This window comes from Cynocephalus volans, chromosome 2 (assembly GCF_027409185.1).
Source record: "Cynocephalus volans isolate mCynVol1 chromosome 2, mCynVol1.pri, whole genome shotgun sequence".
Lineage (NCBI taxonomy): Eukaryota > Metazoa > Chordata > Mammalia > Dermoptera > Cynocephalidae > Cynocephalus > Cynocephalus volans.
The window spans coordinates 67,913,069-67,932,748 of NC_084461.1; the positions used below are offsets into that span (position 1 = coordinate 67,913,069).

General features: G+C 38.5%; 1 protein-coding gene across 4 annotated transcripts in view; it reads left to right on the forward strand.

Moving 5' to 3' along the window:
- Nucleotides 1-5,808: 5,808 nt before the first annotated feature.
- ZFYVE16 (zinc finger FYVE-type containing 16) overlaps nt 5,809-19,680 on the forward strand; it is a 65,600-nt gene continuing 51,728 nt past the window's right edge. For 2 of the 4 annotated variants that reach the window (XM_063086186.1, XM_063086189.1), the window contains exons 1-2: nt 6,013-6,130; nt 9,032-9,159. The gene's annotated coding sequence lies outside the window, so the exon portion shown is untranslated. Of the gene's footprint in view, nt 5,882-6,012; nt 6,131-9,031; nt 9,160-19,680 lie in introns of those variants that run through there. The other 2 variants (XM_063086188.1, XM_063086187.1) reach the window with 2 other exon arrangements.

A 19,680-nucleotide genomic window follows, 5' to 3' on the forward strand; every position in this document is an offset into this window, starting at 1 on the left:
ATCACACTTAAGCTTGTTGCCACCTCTAAAACAGCAACCAGACACAAGTGTTTATCCATCCTTTCAGATTGTCTCTTGTGAATTACAGGCATGCAGTATATTGTATGCAGAGATTGCATAATGACTGTGAGGTAATTCGTTGACTTAATTATGAATTCATCAATACTTTTTAAAAGAAAGTGTTTCATCATTAGGGTATTATGTTCTCACTGTAAAAAACTTGGAAAATATGTAAAACCAGAAAAAAGGGGGGATCGCTCACGATATCATGATCCCAAGATAATCACAATTAGTATTTTAGTGGATTTCTTTCCAAAAATTTCCATGCATTTAAAAAAAATTAGTTCTCATGATCACCAAAACTGTAATCATTTTTTCATTAGTGACTGTCTTAGTCCATTTGTGCTGTTATAACAAAATACCTGAGATTGGGTAACATAAAGAACAGAAATTTATTGTCTCATGGTTTTGAAGCCTGGGAAGTCCAAGATCAAGGTGGAAGCAAGTTCAGTGTCTAATGAAGGCCCATTTCTTATAGATAGTGCCCTCTTGGAGACCTCACCTGGTGGAAGAGCAGAAGAGAGTGAACACAAGCCCTTTTATAAGGGCTCTGATACCGTCCATGAGAGCTCTGCCCTCGTGACTTAATCACCTCCTAAAGCCCTCCCACCTCTTAATCCTATCATATCACATTGGCCATTAGGTTCCAACACATGAATTTTGAAAAACATAGATAGCTGCAGTGACATTGCTCCAATGTCAATGCTATTGCTGATCAAAATGATCCTGGTTTAAAAAAAAAATGTTTTAGCCATTTTCCTTGTGATATGAGTGTTTTATCATGGTTACATAGCACTTAAATACGATGGTTAACTAACAGTTTCAGGTCACATTCTGTGTTTGGGGGCAATAAATCCCTATTTCTAAAATCCCTTGGTAGTGTAAGACCAGCCAAGAAATAGGACAGAAACATAAAATTGTAATAGTTGAATTTCATTTGCTTTCGGTGTTTTTCTCCACCCATGTTACTAATGAAAAAGGAACAGCTTTGGAAGTTCATATTACTGTGGAACTGAAGCCTCTTAAATCATCAAGATTCCGGTTACCCTTGAAAACAATGAAAACTGCTGATGATTCAAGCAATGACTGGTTAGTCTAGGGAATAAACTGGCCAAACGTGTTACAATTGGTATGATTTTCTCAAATGCAGAAACCATTTAGTTACAAACTGAGCTCTTCAGAGGTACAAGCTGATATATGGAATTTTTCAGCAATTATGATCCAAACTTTGTCAAGGATTCTTTTTCATTAATATTTTATTTGACACTGCATTTGATGGGCAGGTTTCTTCTTCATTTCAATCAACAAAGGAAATCACAGAAGATTTAATTGACCAAGAATCTACATAAAGGTCTTGTATCTGCCATCAATCTCTCAAATATCTATTTTAGTAAATCAAAGAATGACAGTGGATTGTGAACTTCTTCAGTACAAAAACCATGAATTATTTGCCTTTGTGATTCTTTTAACTCAGCATAGTGTACTGCACAGAGGAAACACTCATAAACAAATAAATGTGTTACAAAGTATAATTTCATTGGTATGTGAAAGGCATGCGAGGTCTTAGTAGCATGTTTATTTTCCTTATTATTCAGTTCAGAAGGCACAATCTAACAGTACTTCAATCTGTTACAAAATAACATGAATCTGTAAACTAACATTGCTACATGTTACAAAATAACATGAAACCACAAAATAAGATACTACAGTTTTGAATCTAATATGCTACAACATACAATTGTTTTTTAACAACTATTTGAGGCTCCTGCCTTATTGGCCATTTCTTTTTGTTTATTGAGTATATACATAGAGAGAGAGGAGTTAAACCAGGTTAACTGAATAAACTTTCATTTATTAGAATTGTTAAGGAAATCTTCTTAATATAATCAAACACAATTTAACCCTAAATATTCATGCAACTTTCTTTCCTTTTCTTTTTCGTCAATTCAAAAGCACTGCAGGATCTTGCATTGAGAATTTTTCAATAGGAAAAACAATGCAATTATGTTCCATAAACAAATAAGTATTTGTTGAAATGAACATTAATTATTTCCCTTTTTTACTATTGATGTAGAACATTCAGAAGTTTTATATGATTTACCAACAAATAAAATTTTATGTCATTTCTTTTATTTGTGTCTTTGTCATAGATTTCAAAATATACTCAGAAAAAAATTTCGGTTATCTGAGCTTTTGGTTTTTAGAACTTTAATACAGCTATTGCGTTACATCCAAGGACTTATAGTGATTGTCTTGTGGGTACTACAATTATAATTTTCCTTATAGAATTAAAAAGCAGCTCTCACAAGAACCCATGCTAAATTATAGCACTTAGTACAAAAGGAGAATAGGCTATTGACAGATAGTGTATTCTTTAGTTTGGTGTTAGGATAAAGACCTCCATCAGTAAGTATTGCTGTACTTTACAAAGTAATTACAACATCAGGGAGAATTCCTGAGCTTTGTGTTTTGATCACAGATGAGCAAAAATGTTCACGCTCAGGAATATCTGTTTTACTTATTAAATAAGGCTGAAAAGCAATAGGTGATCAATAAATGATAGCTATTTGTAAAGTGGTTCTTGATAATAAGTGATTGTGTGTGTGTGTGTGTGTGTGTGTGTGTGTGTGTGTGTGTGTGTGTGTGTGTGTGTGTGTGTGTGTGTGTGTGGTGGAACTAAAAAAGTATGAAGCATTGCTCTCTGCCAGAGTACAATTGCTTAGATGCCCACTCCATAAAAATGGCCGTTAAAGATTTCCACTCTCTGGTTGACTGTTATGTGTACTGCTTTGTACAAAATTTGATTTGTATTGGTGTAGGGCCTTATTCAGGAGTTCAAAATCTATTTCTGAGTTTCTGAACTCACATTTGTACTTGTGGTCATCAAAAAAAAGGGACTGTTTACTAGGAATTGGAAGAAATATACTACCATTAAACACCTGATTGTCTAAATCTGGGTTTCTCAACATTGGCACTATTGAAAATTTAGTCTAGAAAATTCTTTGTTGTTGGGGCTGTCCTATGTATTGTAGGACATTTAGAAGAATCCCTGTCTTCTACCTACTAGATGTCAGCAGCATTCTCCCAGTTGTGACAACCAAAAATGTCTCCAGGCATTTTCAAATGTTCTCTGTGAGGCAGAAGCACCACTACCATCATTCCCCTTCTGCCCAACTGAGAACTACTGGGTTAAATTAATAAGTCATTGATTTAAAATTTGGTTAGTTGGTTGATTTCATTTCCTATTTTTGCTACTCTATGGATCAGAAGTTTTGTGGAATCCAAATTAAATACTCTTTCTAGACATAATTAGAGGAGGTTATTATACTTCTAAAAATCTACTAAAATGATTGTGATTTGCTTTTGCTGTTTAATTTTGTTATTTAATTAGAATTATTTGTTATTTAATTAAAATTAAATTCTTATATTTGGCATTAAATGTTAAACAAGGGCTGTAAATTTTATATGAACAAATTTATTACCTTTCTTTACAACCCCCCCCAAAAAATGCTGGTCTTTATAAGGTGGCATTCATGTGGAGTAGTCATCAAGTTCCTGTGTCTTGTTCTCTGTTTAGTAGACTAAGCAATTCAGTTTTAAAATATATTTGAAGGTAATTGTGCTCCAGGGAAATGATGTGCATTATCGAAATTTATAGGATGTTGATATAATAACATGAATATAATTGATCAATTTACAAAAAGAAATATAACCATCAAAAATAATATTTATTTATGTTTAGTAACCCATTCAAGCACTTTATATGGATTATCTCATGCAATGTATTAGTTCTATCACCATCTGACTATAGGGTTAGTGAATTTAAGTTCACTAAGCTTCTAAGCTTAGCGAATTTAAGTCACACTGCTAATAAATGATGGAACTAGAATTCAGATTCAGGTAGTTGGATTCCAGAGACCATATTCTTAACAACAGGGAGACTGGATTCTTAGGTTCACAGATCAATTTATCACATCCTTTACAATTTTTTTTTTTCAGAATAAAAAGGTAATATGTGTGCATTGTAGAAAATTTAGAATGTCCAGGGTAATGACATCTATATTCTAACCAGACAGGCATGACCATTGTTAACATTTTGGCATACCTTCTGTACTCTATTGCATGTATTGTATAAGTGTAGTTAGCTGACTTCATACTACATAAGCAACATTAAATATTTTTTATGAGGTAATTTCCTCAAGTTGTTAAAAATTCTTTATAAACATAATTTTAATGGTTTTAACTACATATGTGCAATTATCTTTTTAACCATCTCTCAGTGTTGGATTTTAGATTGCTGTCAATTTTTAAAATATAAGAATTGCCATAGTATCTTTCCATGTAAATCTTTGTGTTCTGACATCTCTTGCAAATTAGGTTATGTGAAGAGTTGTAAGGTTGTTGATGTGATTTGACAAATAACTTTCCAAAATCTTTGACCTAATTTATTTCCCCTCCAGTGTGTACCAGTGTTGACTTCACTGTTCTTTCACCAATAGAATTTATTCACATTTTAAACAAATTGGCTAACTAGATATGTGCTCTTTTGTCTTCATGTTATTATTGAGTTTGAACATTAGTAAAATATATACTAGGCATTTACATTTCATATTTTGTGAATTGACCATTCACGTACTTTTTCCATTTATCTAAGGTTTTAGTGTTTTAATTTTCTATTTCTATTCTCTTCGTCATCACACTGTACTATATAGATACTTCCGTCCCCAATATGCATTTGTATACATCAGTCTCTGCTAACTAGACTGTGGTTTCATAATGGCAGTGGTCTCATTTTATCTGTGAACAGCTCCTAACATATAGTAGAGAAAATGTATACTGTGCTTTGCAAAATCATCCTTAGGATTAAGAGAAATAATGTAAGCAAAGCATCTAAAGCATCGTCTGTCACATAGCAGATGCTCAATAAATTATTTTAAACAAAAGTTTCACCATTGAACTAAAACCACACAATTCCATTTCGGAGTTTAGAAAAACCAAGATTAATACAACCGGAGTTGTAAATTGCAGGTTTAAGATGTGAATCCTGATTGTCAAACCTTTCGCCACAAATTACATGTGACCGGGATGGTCTTGTGATATTGTAACTCCTGCAGTTTTTGAAGGACCGGTATGAATTTTGAGCTGTTAAAATTTTTCGGCGACTGATTATCGCCCAGTCTGTAATGAATGATACCCTGATCCCACACAGATGTCTCTTCTTCCCTCATTTAAATGCATAGGAAACTTGCGGTAAAAATAGCAAAGCTCAACAAGCAGAAATATACATCACGTAGCATTTCTATTTCACCATCCGAGAAGTCAGCTTTTGTTTTCATACAAAACAACAGGGGAGGCAGCTGTTCTAGTGGCTATTGTTAGAAAAGCAGAACTAAACCAACGAAGGGAAGGGAAGGGAAGTCATTGCGAACGGCCAGTCGACTGCAGGGCTTGGAGATCGGGGTTGGTTGGGAGAATTTTTATTGCTGCCGGGTGGGCGGAGTTGACGGGGGGTGTTGCTAAACCAGTTTGAAGCAAAAAAGTGAGGTTTTTGGAGAGGTCAGCCGCGCGGAGAGCAGGCCGGGTCAGCGGCCGGGCGGGCGGGTTTGTCCGGTACGGATAGGAGCGCCGCGCCGGCTCCGCGGATGCAGGAGGCTGGGGCGGAGGAAGCTGCGTCTAGGTCAGCGAAGGGCAGAGGAAGGCGAACACTGACGCAGGTCGCCTCCAGTTCCCGGCTCCAGGGCGTCTAGAGGGAAACAGAGACCCCACCTAAGGCCGAATCTTCCAGCGTCCCATCACCCCAGAGCCTTCGCAGGCACTTCCGGTAAGGAGCCGGGCACCCTTGGCCCGGCCCCCCGCAAAGCAGCGCGCAGGCGCTCCGGGGCTGGCGGAGAGAGGGGGCGTGTGAGCCGTGAAGCCTCCTCTGCGCCTGCGCCATCTGCTCTGCCCAGGTCAGGACTGGGAAACAAACCCTGCGCCGACGTCGCGCACTCCGGGGACTCCTGGCCCGGGTCGCTCTTTGCGTCTCTCCGCGGCGTCTAGCCCCTAGAGAGCTCCGCAGGGGTGTGGGGAGGTAAGAGCCCCCCGTAACAGGCCGTCTTGGCTTCTCACCCCTACTGCCCTCACAGAGGGGGCGGGGAGGCCGCTGGACGCGCCGACCTGGGCTCGGTGTCTGGCCCTCGTCTTACTCGGGATGGAGTCTGGGCCCCCGACGCCATCCTTTTCCGAGCCCCTGAGCTGGCCGGGTAATCCGGCCCTCAAACCTCCCATCTCCTTCCTGGAGCCGGAGGACCGGGCCAGGCCGGGCCGGGAGGGCAATCACGGCGGCTGTTTGCCGGATCCCACCCTCCCACCCGGGCCGCCCGGAATGCCTGGCGCTTCTGTGGGAGCGACCCCCGGGCCTGCCGCGGGTGGAGCGAGAAGTGACCCCAGCGCCTCTTGTCCCGCCTGGGTAAGGGCTGTGACTGTAGGAGGGGACAGTGGTTCCCGAGCAGTTGTAGCCTCTACGCAGAAAGGGCTCGGTCCCGGCGCGACCGATCTGTCATCACTGCCCGTGCTCTCGCAACGCTATTCCCGTACCGATTCATTTTCCCGTCATCATAGACCAAAGGACGCGGTTGTGTTCTTTCCAGCTACCTTTCCTTTATTACCTTTGAAAAAACTCTAAAAGATGACCTTACTTTTAAATTAACTTATTTGTAGTGCCGTAATTGCAATTATTATATTCCAGACTAAGGATGTACTAGTTAGTTTGTCTTGTATGGAAACCAGCCCATAAATTTGATATTGTTAATCTTTTTATTTTTAAAAAATAGTCAATTTGTTGATAATCAGATTCCTCCATTTATTCATTTGAACTTGTGGTCTCTTGAGTTGGCAGAAGTTTAAGGGTTTGGTCCAGTAGAACTATATATAATTTTTCAACTAATTTCTTCCTTTTTTTTCTCCCCTGGATATTAAACTGTATGCTTAGTGACAGAATTTTGAAAAATAGAATAAGAAATAAGGAGAAGTAACCATAATTCCATCATGTAAAGGTAATTAACCTTTGTTAATATTTTGATTTTTTTTCCTTCGAGTCATTTTTTTCTCCTGTTCATTTTCTTAATTAAGATGATATTTTATATACAGTTTAATTGCCTGCTTTTCTTGGCTAAAATGCTATTTTAAACGTTTCCCCATGTTTTTAAAAAGCTTCATAAACGTAACTTTGACTTTTTGATTATACAAGTAGTACATGAGCAAAATATCTCTTGAAACAATTACATTACAGATAAAGCTAAATTCCCGTTTAATTATCATCCCCAATCAGAATGTTACATGATATGCTAGCACCAGAGTTCATTTAATATTATGACTGAGGATAATCACACTTAAAAACTGTTGAGGACCAAGAGTGTTTGTTTTCTAATGCAGTATATTTGCCATTTTGCAGATTAAAACCAGAAAATTTAAAATTTTTATTTATTCATTTAAAAATAATAAAACTTATGAATTAAATAATTTTTAAGTGAAAAATAAGTATTTTCTAAAACAGTTTAGTGAGAAGGGTGGTGGTGGTTTGCATTTTTGTAAATCACTTTAGTATCTGGCTTTATAGAAGACAGCTGGATTCTCATATTTGCTTCTCTGTTCAGTCTGGTGTATTATCTTGTTTAGGTTGAAGCATATAAGAAAATCTACCCTTGCACAAATACACAGTTGAAAAAGAGAGGACCTCGCAGGCCTTTTAACTTCTAGGGATCCTGAGACCACAGTTTGAGAAAGCTGATTTAACCATTCTTGTATTGATGGGCTGTTAGGTTATTTGCAATTTTATACTATTATAAACGTTGCAACATTGAAAGTTCTATGTGATGTATTCTTGTGCCCAAGTGCTAGTGTTTCTCTAGAAGCTGAATTGCTGGGTCATAGAGTATGTACTTTTTTTTCAAGGTCTGATAGACATAAACATTACTTTTGATATCTATATAGTTTTCTATTGTGTCCTAATGTTGGTGTTTATTTTTTATTTTTAAAATTTTTTAGATCTTTTTGGTGGCCAGCCAGTAGGGGGATCTGAACCCTTTACTTTGGTGTTATGACACCGCATTCTAACCAACCGAGCTTACCCACCAGCCCAGGTGTTTAGATTCTTTTAACTAATGATTTGGTGAAATATCTTTGTCTGCATGCTTTTAGTTCTTTTGGATTATTTTCTTAGACATCGAAAAAGATAATTGTTAGATTAAATTTTCGGAGTCTTTTTGAGGCTATTGATACATATCTTCATGTTGTTTTCCTGAGACAATGTACCAGTTTACCTCCTGTCAGCACTGTCTGAGATGCATTTTTCAAAACTCACACACTAACATTGAGTGCTTTTATTATTTAAAGAAACTATGTTTCGATTTAGTAGGCAGTAAATGTTATGTGTTCAAATTCTCATTACTTTGAAAGTGCATTGAACATTTTTTCATAACTTATTAGTTGTCGATATTATTTGCCCATTTATATGTACAAGTGTTTTTCTAACAGATTTTTCTTCTTTTTTTTTTTATATTGTAAGGATACATCCTATAATTTTTTTTTTAGGAAAAGAACAAAATTATCTTCTTTTTCCTATTTATAAAAGTACATGCTTGTTAAAAAGTAAAATAGCATAAAGACATATAATGTAGGTCTGAAAGGTTTACATAATCCCATTCCCAGATTTATAGTATTAACAATTTGATGTTTGTTCCCCCCCCCTTTTTTTTACTGTGCCTTTGCTAATGCTCTTTTTTTTTTTTACAACTTGTTTGTAAAAATGGGTTTATACTATGCATAAAGTTTTGCAGTTTGATTTTCGTTTAACATTTTATTTTTGATATTTTTCTATAGAAGTACATAAAACTCTGGGAAAAGTTTTATCCAGAGTGGTTTCAGGAACATGAATTGTTATCTTTAGTTATCTGATATCAGGCTCCTGTCCTCTTCTATATTCTCTTCCTAGGTGATCTCATCCATTAGCAGCTGTGTGTTGCCAATTCCCAATTCTTTATCTGTCTCAGACTTCTCTCCTGCATTCCAGATCCTTCTATTCAACTGCCTATTGGATACCTCTTCCAGGATGTTCTCAAGGTACTTCAAACAGCAGTTCGAAAGTGAATTCATGTTTTCCTTTAATCCTGCTCTTCTTTGTGTTGCCCCACATGGTCAGTGGTATCACCATCTACCCAGTCACCCATGGTGGAAACCTGGCAGTAATCCTAGCTTTCTCCCTTGCTTTCACTCTCCAAATGTTCTCATTCTTTAGACACTTTTATATCTATTTCCTTTTCTTTGCCACTGCACTGTCCCAGCTCAGGCCCTCATCTCTCGCCTTAACCATTTTAGGAGTCTCCTTACTGGTTTTCTCAGTTTTCTGATTAATTTTCCATGTTGCTGCCAGTTTTTTTAATTATGAAGATATCTTTTTAAACCTTTTTTTTTTTTTTTTTTGGTAAAGTAAATAGTGTAAAGAGTTGTTTGTAGCTGAGGTGGAAAAGGCGGCCACTGGGCCTCAGGCAGCCGGGTAACTTGTGGACCTTCCTCTTGCCATCTCTTAAGGGAGGACCGCTGCTGGTGGCCGGTCGTGGGGGCTGACTGCCACTTTGCCCTCAGCAGGAGAGGCTGCCTCATTTACAGGCAACAGCTTTGAAGAATGGAGCAGGAAAAGAACTGTTTTGTAGCTGCAAAAGCAAGTCTCTAAACAGGGAACATGGCGCCAGGGCTGCTGTGGATGCAGACAGGATCCCAGAGGCCGGGGCTGCGGGAATAGGCCAGCTGCCCTATTCAGGATTCAAGGTTTCAGGCCGGCATAAAAGAAGATTCCTGGGAGCCCCGAGCCGCGCCGCGGGACCGAGTGAGCAGCCCGAGGCGGTGGGAACCGAGAACGGGGAAGGCGACAAACCAGAAGCAGAGAGTGAGTGCCCAACCTGGCACAGTCCTGTGAGTGACCCCTGGCCCGGCCCTGCTCGGGGGGCTGACGCCCACCCGGCTTCCGCCTGCATCACCAGGCCAATCAGCGCCCCGGGGCTGCCTCCATTTTCCCAGATACTGGCAGCTCCGGCCTGGCTCGGCTCCTCACTGAGCCTTCCCACTTGCTTGCCCCGGTGCGGGGCTTCCCGGGGCCTGCGGGCTGGCCTCCCCTCCCACTCCCTCCATGGTTCTCTGGAGGGGCTGGTGGCGTGGGACGTCCCCGGCCAGTGTTGGGAGGGCACGGAAGTACGGGCGGGGCCAACTGTCACTCCACCACACCCTGGACTCCGGCCCCCGGTAAACTTCCTGTTACTGGGAGGCAGATACCATCTCTGCGGCCACCAGTTTGGAAAAAGGCCTAACCAATTTCTGGTTTGGAATAGTGTGGTAGGAGAGTTCCCAAGTCCGCTTGAACCTGCCGGAGAGCTGACTGCAGGCGGGCGCTAGACTCGGTCCATGCCGGGGGGATAGAAAGGTGAACAAGTCCCGAGAAAGATCTACACAGTGCAGCAAAGGCACCCAGAGCGACCGGTCGTCTGTGCCTACCAGAAATCTGGTAGACTTCCTGGGCGAGGCGGTGCCGAGCAGGGTCTTGAAGGCCCAGCTGATAGACGAGGGTTGCAGAAGACACGTCCCAGCCCAGCCCAGTGCACACAGAGTGGGGAGACGTGCGGCCAGGGAGGCGGAGAATCGACAGAAACCACACACCCTGTGGGGTCACCACTGCACGATCCAACAGCCAGGGCCAGAGCGCACGGAACAGGGAGAAGTCCTGAACGGAGAGTGAAAGCTCAGCAGAGATCACACACCCTGTGGTACGTGATCCAGCAGCCCAGCCGAGTCCAAGCTGACCAGAAAGGTGGCTCCCCGGAGAGGCCCAAGACCCGAGGCAACCATACACACAAGGCACTAGAGGCCAAATGAGCAGTCACGGAGGTAGCCATACCAAATTGGCAACCACAGCAACATCTTAGTTAGTCAGTAGTCTCAAACTGGTGGACTGTGAAACCCCCTCCCACAATGAATAAACATCAAAAAAAAGATACCAGAAATACAAAAAATCAAGAAAGTACACCACCAAAAGTTAATAAATCTCAAACTCTAGATCCTATAGAACAAGAAGCCCTTGAAATGACTGACAAGGAATTTCGAGTGATAATTCTAAGGAAACTGAATGAGATACAAGGAAACTCAGCTAGACATCATGATGAAATGAGGAAAAGTATACAGGATCTGAAAGAGGAAATATACAAGGAAATCGATGTCCTGAAAAAAACTGTAGCAGAACTTGCTGAACTGAAGAAGTTATTCAGCGAAATAAAAAACACAGTGGAGAGTTTAACCAGCAGGCTTGTCGAACTTGAAGAGAGAACCTCTGAACTTGAAGATGGGCTGTTTGAAATAACACAAGCAGACAAAAAAGAAAGAAAAAAAAGAATCAAAGACATTGAAGAAAATCTGAGAGAGATATCAGACAACCTTAAGCACTCAAATATCCGAGTCATGGGTATTCCAGAAGGGGAGGAAAATGGAGATTCCATTGAAAACATATTCAAAAAAATAGTGGCAGAAAACTTCCCAGGTATAGGAAAAATCACAGATCTTCAGATCCAGGAAGCTCAACAATCTCCAAATGTATTCAACCCAAAAAGGCCTTCTCCAAGATATGTTATAGTCAAATTGGCAAAACTCAGAGACAAAGAGAGAATCCTAAAAGCTGCAAGAGAGAAGCGTCAAATCACCTATAAGGGAGCCCCAATCAGGCTAACATCAGACTTTTCATCACAAACCCTAAAAGCTAGAAAGGAATGGGATGATATATTCAAAATACTAAAAGACAAAGATTGCCAGCCAAGAATACTCTACCCTGCAAGGCTATCCTTCCGAAATGAAGGGCAAATAGTATATTTCTCAGACAAACAAAAACTGCGGGAGTTCACTACCACACGACCACCCTTACAAGAAATCCTCAAGGGAGTACTGGGTTTGGTTCCTGAAAAATAACTACCACTGCCATAAAAACCCAAGAAAAATCAAAACCCACTAGTATAATAAAAATGGCATTCATGAAGAGAAAACAAGCATACAAAAACGCTATCTACAACCTAAGGAACCAACAAACACAGAAACCAAACAGTAAATCAGAAAGCAAGGAACAAAAGACACCTAAGGCAACCAAACAACCAATAAAATGCTAGGAATAAATCAACACTTTTCAATAACAACTCTTAATGTAAAAGGCTTAAATTCCCCAATCAAAAGACACAGACTGGCTGACTGGATCAAAAAGGAGGACCCAACTATATGCTGCCTACAAGAGACCGACCTCACCCATAAAGATTCACACAGACTAAGAGTGAAAGGATGGAAAAAGATTTACCATGCAAACAGAAAAGAAAAACGAGCTGGAGTAGCTATTCTTATATCTGACAAAATAGGCTTCAAAGTAAAAACCATAAAAAGAGACAATGAGGGACACTACTTAATGATAAAAGGACTGATCCATCAAGAAGACATAACAATCATAAATATGTACGCACCCAATGTTGGAGCAGCCAGATTTATAAAACAAACTCTATTAGACCTAAAGAAGGAAATAGACACTAATACCATAACAGCAGGCGACCTGAACACCCCACTGTCAATATTAGACAGATCATCTAGGCAAAGAATCAGCAGAGAAACACAAGATCTAAACAATACTCTAGACCAATTGGAATTGGCAGATATCTACAGAACATTCCACCCAGCAACCTCAGAATATTCATTCTTCTCATCAGCACATGGATCATTCTCCAGGATAGATCACATATTAGGTCACAAATCAAGTCTCAATAAATTTTTAAAAATTGGAATTATCCCATGTATTTTCTCAGACCACAATGGATTAAAACTAGAAATTATTAACAAATGAAACTTTGGAAACTATACAAACACATGGACATTAAACAGCATTCTACTTAATGACATATGGGTCCAAGAAGAAATCAAGCAGGAAATCAAAAAATTTATTGAAACTAATAAAAATAATGATACATCATACCAAAACCTGTGGTATACTGCAAAAGCAGTATTAAGGGGAAAATTTATTGCATTAAATGCTCACTTCAGAAGAATGGAAAGATGGCAAGTGAACAACCTAACACTTCACCTTAAAGAACTAGAAAAACAAGAACAATCCAAACCTAAAGTTAGCAGACGGAAAGAAATCATTAAGATCAGAGCAGAACTGAATGAAATTGAAACCCAAAAAACAATTCAAAAGATCAATGAATCAAAAAGTTGGTTTTTTGAAAAGATAAATAAAATTGACAAACCATTAGCATGGATAACAAAAAAAAGAAGAGAGAAGACTCAAATAACAAAAATTAGAAATGAAAAAGGCGATATTACAACTGATTCATCTGAAATACAAGGAATCATTCGAGACTACAATAAACAACTACATGCCGACAAATTTGAAAATCTGGAGGAAATGGATAAATTTCTGGACACACACAAGCTCCCAAAACCGAACCATGAAGACGTAGAAAATTTGAACAGACCAATAACAATAAAGGAGATTGAAGCTGTTATCAGAAGGCTCCCAACAAAGAAAAGCCCAGGACCAGATGGATTCACAGCAGAATTTTACCAAACATTCAAAAAGGAATTGACACTGATTCTTTACAAACTATTCCAAAAGATTGAAACGGACGCAAATCTCCCAAACTCATTCTATGAAGCAAACATCATCCTGATACCAAAACCAGGTAAAGATATAACCAAAAAAGAAAACTACAGGCCGATATCCTTGATGAATATAGATGCAAAAATCCTCACTAAAATACTAGCAAACAGAATACAGCAACACATACGAAAAATTATTCGTCACGATCAAGTGGGATTCATCCCAGGGATGCAAGGTTGGTTCAACATACGCAAATCAATAAATGTGATACACCATATTAATAAAGTCAAACACAAGGACCATATGATCATCTCTATAGATGCTGAAAAAGCATTTGATAAAGTTCAGCACTCATTCATGACAAAGACCCTCTATAAGTTAGGTATAGAGGGAAAGTATCTCAACATAATTAAAGCCATATATGCCAAACCCACTGCCAATATCATCCTGAATGGGGAAAAGCTGAAAGCTTTTCCTTTAAGAACAGGAACTAGACAAGGATGCCCACTCTCACCACTCCTATTCAACACAGTGTTGGAAGTACTAGCCAGAGCAATCAGAGAAGAGAAGGAAATAAAGGGCATCCAGATTGGAAAAGATGAAGTCAAACTGTCCCTGTTTGCAGATGACATGATCCTATATATCGAACAGCCTAAAACCTCTACAAAAAAACTGTTGGAATTGATAAATGATTTCAGCACAGTAGCAGGATACAAAATCAACACACAAAAATCAGTAGCATTTCTTTTCTCCAATAGTGAACATGCAGAATGAGAAATCAAGAAAGCCTGCCCATTTACAGTAGCCACCAAAAAAATAAAATACTTAGGAATTGAGTTAACCAAGGAGGTGAAAAATCTCTATAATGAGAACTACAAACCACTGCAGAGAGAAATTAGATAGTATACAAGAAAATGGAAAGATATCCCATGCTCTTGATCAACTTAACAATAACCCACAACGCTCGGACCAACTTATCCCATGCTCTTGGATTGGAAGAATCAACATAGTGAAAATGTCCATACTACCCAACGTGATATACAAATTCAATGCAATCCCCATCAAAATTCCAAAGACATTTTTCTCAGAAATGGAAAAAACTCTCCAGACATTTATATGGAACAATAAAAGACCACGCATAGCCAAAGCAATGCTGAGCATAAAAAAAATAAAGCTGTAGGCATAACACTACCTGACTTTAAGGTATACTACAATGCTATAATAACCAAAACAGTATGGTACTGGCATAAAAACAGACACACTGACCAATGGAATAGAATAGAGAATCCAGAAATCAACCCACACACTTACTGCCATCTGATCTTTGACAAAGGCACCAAGCCTATTCACTGGGGAAGGGACTGCCTCTTCAGCAAATGGTGCTGGGATAACTGGATATCCATATGCAGGAGAATGAAATTAGATCCATACCTCTCAGCGTATACTAAAATCAACTCAAAATGGATTAAGGATTTAAATATACACCCTGAAACAATAAAACTTCTTAAAGAAAACATAGGAGAAACACTTCAGGAAATAGGACTGGGCACAGACTTCATGAATACGACCCCAAAAGCACGGGCAACCAAAGGAAAAATAAACAAATGGGATTATATCAAACTAAAAAGCTTCTGCACAGCAAAAGAAACAATTAACAGAGTTAAAAGACAACCAACAGAGTGGGAGAAAATATTTGCAAAATATACATCTGACAAAGGATTAATATCCAGAATATACAAGGAACTCAAACAACTTTACAAGAAGAAAACAAGCAACCCAATTAAAAAATGGGCAAAAGAGCTAAGTAGGCATTTCTCTAAGGAAGATATACAAATGGCCAACAGACATATGAAAAAATGCTCAACATCACTCAGCATCTGGGAAATGCAAATCAAAACCACACTGAGATACCATCTCACCGCAGTTAGGATGGCTAAAATCCAAAAGACTCTGAACGATAAATGCTGGCGAGGTTGCGGAGAAAAAGGAACTCTCGTACATTGTTGGTGGGACTGCAAAATGGTGCAGCCTCTATGGAAAATGGTATGGAGGTTCCTCAAACAATTGCAGATAGATCTACCATACGACCCAGCTATCCCACTGTTGGGAATATACCCAGAGGAATGGAAATCATCAAGTCGAAGGTATACCTGTTCCCCAGTGTTCATCGCAGCACTCTTTACAATAGCCAAGAGTTGGAACCAGCCCAAATGTCCATCAGCAGATGAGTGGATATGGAAAATGTGGTACATCTATACAATGGAATACTACTCAGCTATAAAAACGAATGAAATACTGCCATTTGCAACAACGTGGATGGACCTTGAGAGAATTATATTAAGTGAAACAAGTCAGGCACAGAAAGAGAAATACCACATGTTCTCACTTATTGGTGGGAGCTAAAAATTAATATATAAATTCACACACACACACACACACACACACACAAAACTGGGGGCGGGGGGAAGAAGATATAACAACCACAATTACTTGAAGTTGATACGACAAGCAAACAGAAAGGACATTGTTGGGGGGGTGGGGGGGAAGGAGGAGGGAGGGAGGTTTTGGTGATGGGGAGCAATAATCAGCCACAATGTATATCAGCAAAATAAAATTTTTAAAAAAAAAAGTTGTTTGTAAATCTGAAAGTACATAAATGGTCAAGTGAATAAAAATATTACCTAAAACACGTTATTATATATACCCATAAGCAAACTTGTTTAGAAGAGGGAATATGTCTTACATTTCTTTTGTGTCTTCTACTGCATGTAGTAGATTGCTGGCCCAAAAAATACATCTTGGTTGATTGAAATGGGAGATATAGTAGCTTAATAAGTTTTCATGTTAAATGGTTTCAATGTAGTACAGTTGACCCTTAAGTAATGCAGGGGTCAAAAATCCACATATAACTTTCCCCACATCATTATTTAAGTAGTTGGCCCTGTGAACTCGGCACATAAAGAAGTTGGCACTTGGTTTAAGTAGGCTGGAGAGGCTACTGGGGAGTGGGATTCAGGAATGAGAAGAATTGGGTCAGAGGACTGTTGCTTTCATTAGAAGCTTTGTGGTAGTATTTGACTCTAAATTATGTATAGGTATCCCTTTAAAAAACATTAAATTAAAAATAAATACAATAGTCAAAAGTAGCAAAAGGAACTTTGAATATAGGATATATTTTTAAAAATAAAGCACAGGAACTGATTTTCTTTAATTAAATATAAATAAATCTATTCATTAAATGTCTATTTATAGAGCAATGTAGTACTAAGCATTACGTTACTTGAAGTGCCTAGAAAGATAATAAAAGGTGAGACAATAATAATATTATTATTCAATAGTTTGTAAAGGTATGACAATGCAGATATAGTTGATCCTTGAACAACATGGGTTCTGCATCTGTGGATTTAACCAACTGTGAAAGGATATTTGTGGATGCTGAACCCACCTATACGGAGGGCTGACTTTTCATATTATGAAGGTTCCTCAGGGCCAACTGTGGGACTTGAGCATATGTGCATTTTGTATATGCAGGGGTGCTGAACCAATGCCTGGCGTTTACAGGGCTGACTGTATAGTGTGATGTTATTTTCTTATATAATTATTTGTTTTTCCTAGAGCTAATAATTATCTTAATTCTTTTGTATATCTACTTTTCACTTATCTTTATAACTGTATGTTTTATCTTCTTTTTATGTGTCTTTAGTGCTCATTATGTGATCTATTAACCCCTTCAGACAATGTCAGTCTCCTCTTAATAGATTCAGACACATCAGATAATCAGTTTGTTTTGCAGCATCTTTCCTGTAATGGTCTGTCACTTGCTTTCATCTTGATGGGTTGCTATCTAGGCTTGTTGTACAGATATCTTTGTGGAACGTCCTTTTACGATCATCTGTGAATTCCATTTGTCTCTCTCCTGTGTTGGGTAGCCTGTTACCTGTATTTCACATTGTCTTCTTTCTTGGTGTCTCCCTCAAGTTGGTAAAGCACATCTTTCAGTAGCTTCTTGAGAAAGACTGAATGGGAGGCAAATTTTGGGGGTGTTTGCATGCCTACACATTTTTTTATTCAACACTTAACACTTGATTGATAGCTTTGGTGTATAGAATTCTAGGTTGTAAATCATTTAGAATTTTGGAGGCATGGCTCCATTGTTTTCTAACTTGTTGTGTTGCTAATGTGATCTATAGTGCCAGATAAGATAACCAATACTTTGACTGTGACCTGTTATTTCTCTCTGGAAGCTTTTGTATTTATTTGACAAGTATGTGTTGAGCACATTTTATGTGCCAGGCACTTTGAATAGGTGGGTGAACAAAAATACAAGATTCCTACCCTCATGGAGCTTAAATTCAGGGAGGGAGGGAGTTGTTCCAGATGGTAAACAATAAATGCAATAAATAAAATATACAGAATGTTAGAAGCTCATAAAAGTAAATAAGTGCTTTGGAAAAGAGAAAAAGAAGAGCAGGATGGGATGGAGAGTTCAGGAGAGTTGATGAAATGAAAAATGGGGGATGGAGATTGCAGTATTAAATGGGGTGATCTTTCTTTAGACCACCCAGATATTCTGAAATTTCACGGTGATGTAGGTTGATAAGGGTTTTTCATTCATGTGTTGGGCCCTAAATGGGCTGTTTCCATATGAAGACTATATATCCTTCAGTTCTGGGGTATTTTATTTGACAGTTTCTTCTTTTTAACCTCTTACTTTCTATCTGGACCTCTTGTTATTTGAATATCAGACCAGAATAGATTGATTCTCTAATTTTCTAATCTTTTCTCTCCTATTTACCGTCCTTTTTTTTGGTTCTACTTTCTAGGGTATTTTCTCAACTTTTTTTTTAATACCTTGATTGCATTTTTTAAAATTAACTTTTTTATTTTAGTACAGAATTATTGCAGATAGTACAAAGAGTTTCAACATAACACATACCCAGTTTATTTTTAACATTGTACATTAATATGGTACATTTGTAATGATTAGGGAACAAATATTGATAAATCATTATTAACTAAAGTTCATACTTAATTCACATTTTCTTACCTTTTCCCTTGTATGCTTTTACTGTTCCAGTATTCTATCCAGGATACCATATTACATTGAGTAGTCATGTCTTCTTAGGTATCTCTCAATTGTGACAGTTTCTCAGATATTTCTTGTTATTGATGCTCTTGACATTATTGAGGATTACTGTCAAGTATTTTGTAGAATGTCACTAGGGATTTGTCTCATGTTTTTCTCATGTTAGATTGGGGTAATGTGTTTTGGGGAGGAAGACAACAGATAAAGTACCATTCTCAGCACATCATATCAAGGGTACACACTATCAGCATGATTTACTGCTTTTGGTTAACCTTGATCACCTGGCTAATTGGTCAGGTTTCTCCACTGAAAAGTTATTTCTTTTTTCCTCCCTTTTTGTACTTTATAGAAGAGTGTCACTATGTGAGGCAGGCACTTAAGGAATGAGGAGTTCCAATTCCTTGAGAGCAAATAATCTACATTAATTACTTGGAATTTTTTTTGCGTGGGAGATTTGTCTTCACCATTTATTTATTCAATCACATTTATGTCAGTATGAGCAGTTTTTAAAAATATTTGGGGTTATAGTTCAGTACTACTGTATTTATTTTGCTGCTCAAATTGTTCCAGCTTTGGCTATTGGGTGCCCTTTCTCTTGGCTCCTGTATCCCTTTGCATACTCCCATTATTGTGTGTGTGTGCACATTCATTTTCTTACTTTCTGGCATTACGAGATATTCCATGCTCATGTTGTTTATTTCCTGCCCCAGTCCTAGAATCAGCCATTTCTCCAACGCACCCTGGTTCCTTTTGTTGGTGAATGATATTAGAAACCAACATCTGGGTGTTCAGTATGCTTGTTGCCACTGGCATATCATTGCTTCTAGGCCTTTTCAGCTGACAGAGCAAGGAAATGTGTTTATGCTAACCTGTATTACACATACCT